This window comes from Salvia splendens, chromosome 17, assembly GCF_004379255.2.
Source record: "Salvia splendens isolate huo1 chromosome 17, SspV2, whole genome shotgun sequence".
Taxonomy (NCBI): domain Eukaryota; kingdom Viridiplantae; phylum Streptophyta; class Magnoliopsida; order Lamiales; family Lamiaceae; genus Salvia; species Salvia splendens.
Genome location: NC_056048.1, coordinates 21,922,123 through 21,931,658, shown reverse-complemented (window position 1 = coordinate 21,931,658; position 9,536 = coordinate 21,922,123). Strand labels below are relative to the sequence as shown.

The 9,536-nt window shown below is 39.6% G+C and overlaps 1 pseudogene; it reads left to right on the top strand.

The window, feature by feature from the left end:
• The first annotated feature begins 4,877 nt into the window (after positions 1 to 4,877).
• On the top strand, positions 4,878 to 8,872 carry LOC121775253 (annotated as a pseudogene).
• Positions 8,873 to 9,536: the final 664 nt, after the last annotated feature.

Genomic DNA, 9,536 nt, shown 5'->3' with positions numbered 1-9,536 from the left:
ATATTTTTCTCCTCCTCTATCATATTTTATCAATTTTTTTATTTTTTTTTCATTTATTTTACTTTACCAATTTTGCATTAAAACTTATACCGTTTTCAGAATTTCTATTTTTAGTAAAGGAAAGGAGTATATGATTAAGCCCCTACTATTAATATTTCATGCGTCCGCCACTGATTATTTGACAAGTAGAACTTTAAAAAAGCCATGTTCCAACTATACATAAATATACATGGAAACTAATGGATATAAAATCTAAATTCAATTATTACTTTAAATTATAAAAAAAATTCAAAATATTTTGGACTTAGTCATATACATACTCCCAATTGTATAATATTGTGTCTAATGGGAGTAATATATTCGTACAAGTATACATGTCTTTTTATATTTTATTATATTATTTTAAAATTTTCTTATATTTTTATGCTATAAAAAAATAGAAAATAATTAATAATATATCAACAAAGTTTAAATTAATAGCCAAACTTTTATATTTTATATGGAATATACGTTTTTGTATATAATATCACGTGTGGTCTGCCTAAATAATGAAGTGTGGTTATTAACTTAAATTTTGTTAACATATAAGTAATTATTTTCAATTTTGTATACTTATTTTATAGTTAAAAAAAGGTAAGAAATTTTAAATTACAAAAATAGCAAATGCATATATATTTGTACGCTGTACGCCATACATTATTCTTAGAATATTAGTCCCTGAAACCTTTGACCAAAATTTGGTATTTCCCATTAACTTTAAAATTGATCTAGAATATCGCAAACTTTGCACTTTATTTGGTATTTTTCCACGGCATGTCTATCACAATATTTGACTAACTTACGAGGCTTTTTTTTAATTATATTTGGCACAATTAAATTAATGTGGTTTTCTACTGGACTTTTTATCGTACTTGTTATGAACTTAAAAAGTGGTTTAAAATATCATAAAACATATCACGGTTGCCACGTAAAATAAGATTTTGATGAAAATATCTTATTTAGGTTAGTTTGGGAAATACCAAACAAAGTGCAAACTTTGTGATATTCTAGACCAATTTTAAAGTTCAGAGAAAATACCAAATTTTAACAAAAGTTTATGATTTTAGTGACCAATATCCCTTATTCTTATTAGATTCAACAATATTTAAGAAAGGTTCAAAATATTATGGAAATTTTTCCATAATTTAAAGTAATGATTGAATTTAGATTACACCCATTATTTTTTAATGTATGAGTTGAAATATAATTTTTTTGAGATCCACTCGTGAAATAATTATTTATTGAACATACCAACTCATTACCCATATGTCTTGAGTTGGAATTTTTTCTCATAGCATAATTGCAATTTTAACTTAAATAAATAGGAGAAAAATTAATACTATATAAATTTAATTACTTATAATGCATATTATATAAAATCTAAAAGCATCCACAATGGCGGCGAGCGGACCGGCTAGTCGATTCCCGGCACTGGCCGGTCCGCTCGCCGAATCATTGCAGCCGGCGAGAAAAACGGCGATCGCACGTTGATTTTCGGGCGCTGGCCGATGCGCTCGCCGATCGGCTGCCCGTCATTGCAGGCTCCCATCGGCGAGCGATCGACCAGCCGATTTTTTGTTATTTAATTTTTGAAACACTATATATACGCGATTTGCACGCCATTTTCATTCGCACCACTTGTTTTAACGAGTTTTCTCTCTATCTTAATTTCTGTACAAGAGCAACAACGCGAAATGGAGCACAACAACGAGCCTACTCCAGTGACGACCGGGTCTCAAACTCCCACGGTACCCGTGGGAAGTGGATGGGGTCCGATGGCCGGGTACTACAACATGTACCCTTGGCAGCAGATGATGCCCAAGATGGCATCCGGGGGTAGTATGCCGGGATGGTAGGGGATGCAGGGCGGGTCGGCGATGCATGGCGAGCAGGGGGTACCGGGGATGCAACCCGGGATGCAGATGATGCCGGGGTGGCAGCCGGGGGGGGATAACGTCTATCGCCCCAGTTTTAATTTTTTGACTGCTTCTTCGCACACATCGACCCCATCGGAGACGCAGTTCACTGGGTGTGATACTTTCTCCTTAGAGGAGTTGGGGATAGATCTCGGGGATGCAGACACTCACGTTCAAACGAGGGGAGTAGGGCGGGGTCGGGGCGCGCCAAAGAAGAAGAAGGGCAAGGGGAAGGGCAAGAGGGTGGTCGGCGAGTCGTCGCAGCCGGCTGATGACGACAGCCCGGCATGGAGGTAGTGGTCGGATGCGGAGAACGTCGCGCTGTCCAAGGCGTGGGTGAGTGTTTGCGATGATCCGCTCGATTCGAACAATCAGGGGATCGTCAACTTGTGGGCTAAAATATCAGCAGCCTACAAGGCATTTTGCCCGGAGGGGAGGCCACACAGCGGGGAGGAGTGCCGGAAGGGATAGGACCGAATCAGGATTGCGGTCTCCCGATTTTCGGCTTGTACAACAACGCCCTCCGCATGCAGACCAGTGGCCAAACTAACGAGGACTGCAGGAGGATAGCGGAGAAAGCCTTCCCAGTGCCCGGGCTTTATAAGGAGTTCACCTACTGGAACTGCTATGAGGTGCTGATGGACTCCGAGAAGTTTCGGGCAAGTGTCGATGCTGGCTGGCCGAAGAAGCAGCGACTGAACTATACCGGTGATTACAGCGGCGGCAGCAGCGGCGGTTCCCACGACCTCCCCGAGGATGTTCAGTAGTTCCCGTTCCCTCCTGCGTTTACTCGCCGCCCTAGCCCGATTGGTCAAAGGCGGGCACAACGGGCTCGCCAGGGGTCCCAGGAGGTCCAGTCGGCATCCCCCTGTTGGCAAGTCGACCGCCGAGCTCGCCTTCTTCGCACGTTAACAAACGCGGGCTCAGATGTACAAGATCTTAGCTGACTGGAAGGCGGCAACTGACCCCGAGGAGAAAAGTTTTCTTCACTCAATTCTCGTGAGTATGCAGGTCGATTTGGATGCCGCCGCGGCACAGTTGGGGGGCTCAGACTCGGGCTCAGATGCCGCAGATTTGGGGGTCCCGGATAGCGACGACGACGACGACGGCGAGGAGTGAGGCGGAGGCGTGTAGGGCTCGCGTGTGGAAGAGGAGTTTTTTTTAAAAAATTAATGTAAATTTTTTTAATTTATGTACTTTTTTAAATTTTAATATTATTATTGAATTTTCATGTATCTGTGTCGTAAATTTAATTCCGTATTTTGTGTGATTGTTAACTATTTGTTTTTATAATTTTGTTTATTGTGGCTAGCCTATTGCTTGTTCAGTTACTTGTCCTTATGATGTGGCAGGAGGAGTTTTTAAGTGCTGATGATGTCGCATGAAGAGTTGTGGCCTGTCTAAAGCTATTGTGGATGCTCTAATAGTCCTGAAACACGAACTCTTTGAGAAAATCGGGTTTATAGGCTACTTTGTCACTAAAATAACGAAAATGTACTCATTTTGTTATCTCTTCCATAAATGGAAAAACGGCACCATAGTTGGCGTGTCTATAAGTAAAAACGCCAACATAGTTGGCGTTTTATAATGTCGTCGTATTTTAGTCGTATTTTCTCCAAATACAGTTAAGTTAAAACACGCCAACTTGGTTGGCGTGTTACGTGAAAAAACGATAACTATGTTGGCGTGTTTAACAGATATAAACGCCTGCGTGGAAGGTGTCTTTTCTCAAAAACGCCTACCATGTTGGCGTTTTATACTTCGCTATTTCCTTCAAATTTTTGCCGACGGAAAAGACTCATTCTGTATTGTCTCGCCCACCCGATTGGCGTTTTTATAAGAGACGCCCACCTGATTGGCGTTTTTACTGAAAAACGCCACCCTCGCTGGCGTCTTTTCTGAAACACGCCACCTTCATTGGATTTTTTATGGAGAAGCAAATTCCTCTTGTACAATTCTCTGGTCAATTCACATAATCTAAAACATACCAAACTCCACTCTCTCTCGCTCGGTATCTTTAATCCTCAATACCAGCTCCGAATTTATCAATTAACCAATCCACAAAATATGTCAAATCATAAATTCAATTTTTAGGTGATATTACGGAAAGCATAGAACTTTACGATTCAATTCAATCGACATACCCACGGAGGAGGAAGCGATAGCGGAACCACATCCGAAAGTCTTAAAGCAGGCATCCACGATTTTACCGCTCTCCTCATCAACTCAAATCTTCAATTTCATGACGTCACCACACGCCGGCGCTCCAACGAGACCCGTTCCCACATTCGGATCGTTCTTGTCAAACGACCCGACATTCCTCGGGTTGTCGTAGTGGTCCACCACTCTCTCGTGGTACATCCGCCGCAGTCCGCTACCGCTGGCAGCCCCGGAGCACCGGAGACGCACGCCGAGACTCGTGGTTGCTACATGCCTCAACATATTTGGATTCAGTTTCGAGAATTTTTCCAATTGCCGTTTTAATTTAAACACGCCAATATCCTAGGCGTTTCTACTTCATCAAACACGCCTTCCGCATTAGCGTGATTATGCCAAACACGCCCTCCTCATTGGCGGGTTTTAATAATACCGTATTTTTTTAAATTGCCAAATTAAAAGCTAAAACGCCAACCCCGTCGGCGTTTTTGAACTTACCTATGCATACATAAAATACGACGACATACGGTTCTAAATGGTAAAACGCCAATGCGAGTGGCGTCTTCACTAATAAAAAATGCCAATGTGGGTGGTGTTTTTCCCATATATGAAAAAGATAACAAAATGGGTACATTTACGTTATTTTAAACATAAAGTACCCTATAAACCAGATTTAACCCGAACTCTTTACTGTTAAAATGGAAATCAATTATAACTATAAACTTTTCCAAATAGTAATAGAAAAGAAAATCAATTATATTATAAACTCTTCTCAATCGGCGCATCACTGTCTCTCTCCTCTCTCTCTCGCCTTTCCTCGCCGCCAATCGCCGTCGCTACTTCCGCCGCTCCTCCACCACGCTGGCCGTCGCTCCACTGCCCCTTGCTCGCCGTTCCACCGCGCTGCCTCGTCGCTCCACCGTCTTTCCTCGCCGGATTCTGAAATCCGTTATATTAGTATAGATTGCTGTTTCTTCTTCCATGGCCGACAGCAGTAGCTCATCTACCAACGCCACGATTACCCCGCCGGAGACGAAGTCGTGGGAGGATGTCGCTGATGAGGAGGCGGCTGCGGAGAAGCAAAGCGAGGCTTCGTCGTCGGCGGATATCAAATTGGACTCGTTGGTTGTCGACGAGTCCAAACAAGGTCGACTCGGCCTGACTAATCCCGACGATTCCTCCATTGAAGCAGTAATTTTCTACCCTTCTCTTAGTTTTTGTCTATAATTTGTCCTCGATTTTATAGATTTAAGCTTTAGGTTTTTATTTTGATTTTGCAATCGATGATAATTGTAGGGGTTTAATTGGGATTTTGATTTCCTGCCTTTTGAGTTGAATCATAGGTTACGTCCGGGGACACTCCATATACCTCAGCTAAGAGATTCGAAGACTTGAACTTGCCACCTGAGCTGCTGAAGGGGCTTTACGTTGAGATGAAGTTTGAGCAACCTAGCAAGATTCAGGCTATCAGTTTACCCATGATCTTAACTCCTCCTTACAAGAATTTAATAGCTCAAGCTCATAATGGATCCGGGAAGACCACCTGCTTCGTGCTTGGTATGTTGAGCCGAGTTGATCCGAATGTCCGTGAACCACAGGCTCTCTGCATTTGCCCCACCAGGGAGTTAGCCGTTCAGGTTTGTTTTGCTTGCTTGTTTTCAGTAGTTCGTCCTTTATAGCTTAGGAATTTTTGCTAATCTATAGTCAATAGCCTTTTTGTGTGGTTGGGGGATTCATGTAGGTCTATATTTTGTTTGGGAAAAGCTAAAGAGGGTGAAAAATCCTTGCAAGATTGAGTGTGAATTAGTCTCTAATCACTATTAGTATTGTAAATGATATAGGACTATGATGTAGTAAAACGGAATGACGGCTGTTTTGCTGTGGCTGCATAGTTATGTCTTCCACTTAATTAATTCAATCATGTTCTTATAGTTTTGTAATTATTGCAATCTTGACTTGTTTCATATTTATGTTATGGTCTTTGAGCAACACTGATTAAATTGTGCAGAATATGGAAGTTCTTCTGAAGATGGGGAAGTTCACTGGGATAACCTCAGAGTTAGCTTTACCACCTGATCAAGCAAACTACAGTACATCCCAATACAAAAGAGGCCACCTATTACAGCGCAAGTAATCATCGGCACACCAGGCACATTCCAGCACAAGAAATTGGGTTTGAGTAAAATGAAGATTCTTGTGTTTGATGAGGCAGACCACATGTTGGCAATGGTGAGTTGTGCAATTTCATTTTCCTGTTCTTATTGAGCTCTTACTTTTATGGTGTTAAAACTGTTAATTGCACAATTACCTTTTATTTTGGTGTACTGTATGTAACGTTCGTCTAGTCACTTGCTTTTTCTTTTTTCCTTTTGGTAACCTGTATACTCCATTCTCACTTAGATTCTTCCATCCAATTGACTATCTTGGTCAAGTAGGTCAATCCATCCATGTCAATGCCTGGTCTCACTATGTTGGTCCATGCTGTGGTTCAGGGAAACTATCTGTGTGATTATATCCCATGCAAATTCATGATACATGCACTCCTGGATCCATTTCTAATGCATCCAAGGAAATGGATGGATCATAAATTGTGAAATAATCTTTTATGCATAAAGTATTTTGTGTTATGGTTCCCTGATGAAGTTAAGTTCACTGTATTGCGTATATTCTGATTTGTAATTTGTGAAGCATATAATATCTCATATTATAAGCTTATTGAGTGAATTTATTATCATATGCAGTCCGAGATGAATCAATCAGGATAATGAAGGCTATTGCTAAATCCAGTTCCGATTGCCAGGTTGGTTGTTTAGTACAAAATAATCATGTTTTTTATGAATATACTTCTCTGTTGCTTATAAGACAGGATGCGTTTTAACCACTTTGCATTGCTAACTGAATTTGGAGTTATAGTTATTATATGGTAAATACATAATGCAAGTGCCCAGAAGATGTTCCTTGTCAATTTTATCTCTCTACTTCAGTATGAATCTTTTACTTCATTTTCTAGTTATATATTTCCAAGTGTATCATACCTAATTTTGTAACACATTATGCAATCTGGTCATATGCTGCCATCTATTGGTCATGTTTGGTGCGAGGGACATTGGTACCGTAGTGAAGGAATATCTAGGAGCTATATGATACAGAAAATGGAAATTATTTAAACTCAGAGTCAGATTCAATATTCGTTGGCGACTGAATTATAATTGAAACTTTGGTTGTGTTGTGGAATATTGGTCAGGTCCTGTTATTCTCGGCTACCTTTGATGATGATGTGAAGGACTTTTCATCCAAAATAGCTGGAGAGATTTTTAAAAGACAACCTAACCAAATGTTTGTCAAAAAGGAAGAACTATCTCTGGAGTCTGTAAAACAGTACAAGGTTCATTGTCCTGACGAGCTTTCAAAGATCATGGTGATTAAAGACCAAATACTTGAACTTGGAGAGAAAGTGGGGCAGACAATTGCCTTTGTCAAATCCAGGAATGCTGCATCTATGTTGCACCAAGCTTTGGTCAAACTTCGCTATGAGGTGACTACGATTCAAGGTGCTCTTAATATAGAGGACAGGGACAAAATCATAAAAGAGTTCAAAGAAGGTCTGACCCAAGTTCTAATCACAACTGATGTTCTTGCTCGTGGTTTTGACCAGAGCCAGGTGCTGCTGCTCATCTCTTTTGCTATTTTGCTTCAACGTCTATTATAATAGCCCTTTTTTTGCTTAACTTGGATCTTAACCTCTTATAATAAGTCCATATTATTTTTATGTAGGTTAATTTGGTTATCAATTTTGATCTTCCTGTGCAATATGGTCGTTATTCTGAACCCGACAATGAGGTTTACTTGCACCGGGTTGGTAGAGCTGGGCGCTTTGGCCGCAAAGGTATTTCATTGTTAATTTTACACATTGTTTTCTTGTTATGGTTGATTTGGCATGCCCTTTAACTTCAATCATGTAGTGTAAATACCGGGGTAGTTACTAGAATGGAGGACTATTGTGGTTGAAGTGTCAATATTTGCTTGTTTACCCATTTGATGTGTGTGGCTGACTATTTGTCATTTCATCATCTGAAATGGTATTTGCTTGGAATTTTTAAATTCATCAAAATTCTTTGGAGATGATTGATTTAAAAAAACTGCGCTTATAAAGGATCTGAAACAATATTCACGATTCAAAAACTCTGGTTTAAAAAGCAACTATTTTGTGTGTTTTAGCCCGATTAATATAGTTTGAAGCATGATTTTGATTAACCTGCTGGATAAAACTTTTATTTTGTGCTGGACAGGTGCTGTGTTCAACTTGCTTTGTCTTGACAGCGATGATATGATTATGGACAAGATTGAGAAACACTTCAACTCTCAGATTACTGAGGTAAAAAACATCCACATAATTTGCCTTGATTTGACTTGTTAATAACTTTTCTAGATAATAGTTTGATAAGTCTGTGTATGACTTTGATCCTTTTCAATGCAGGTGGCTCCTTGGAATAGTCGGGAAGCATTCGAGGATGCTCTACGGCGCGCTGGGCTATTGTGATTATGTTTTGAGCGGACATCTTTAGATCATCTTATCATATTATCGAGGAGAGAGTTTTATTCTCAATTTTCTTAGTGAATGTGTTGTAGAGAATATATAGAGTCCCATTATAGCAAATCCACTCCTTATTGCCGAACTGCATAATCATGCCAAATTAAGGTTTCTAGGTCTAGTTTTTTATGGATGAGATGCGCAAATTTATAAATTATTTTCGTCTTCATCACGAGCCTATTTTAATTCATCTCGGGCAAATAAGTCATACTAACATATAACGAAGATTTAACTTCATTCCAGAATATATTACTTCATTCTAGTAGGTTTTTACTTCATTCCGGAATGTTATTACTTTATTCCAGTACGTAAAGGCGGTTTCGCCGTCGCGTACCGTTCTCTCTCTACAATGTCTATCCTCGCTGCCACGGCGCTGAAAAAAATGGAATGATAGTCTAATTGAATGGTGTAATAGGCACATAGAATGATTTAATAAACTATTTGAACGAAGCATGTGTAGAATCATTTGAAGTCCTACTGGAATGAAGTAAAAAACATTCTCCAATGAAGTAATAACATTTCTCAATGAAGTAATAAATCTACTGGAATAAATTACATTTTTAAAAGTGAATAAGGTAAAAACTCAGGTCAATGAATTCGAATGAAGCATGTGTTGAATCATTTCAAACCGTATTGGAATTGAGTAAAAACAAACTATAGTTTCAAGGTATTACGTACCAGAATGAAGTAATAAACCTAATACAATGAAGTCAAATGGGCTTGTAATGAAGACCGAAATAATTTACACAACTGCGCATCTCATCAAAAAAACTAGATCTAATGGGGCAAATTTGGTCTCTAGTTCGGTCTTTAAAATTGGTTCGACATTGATC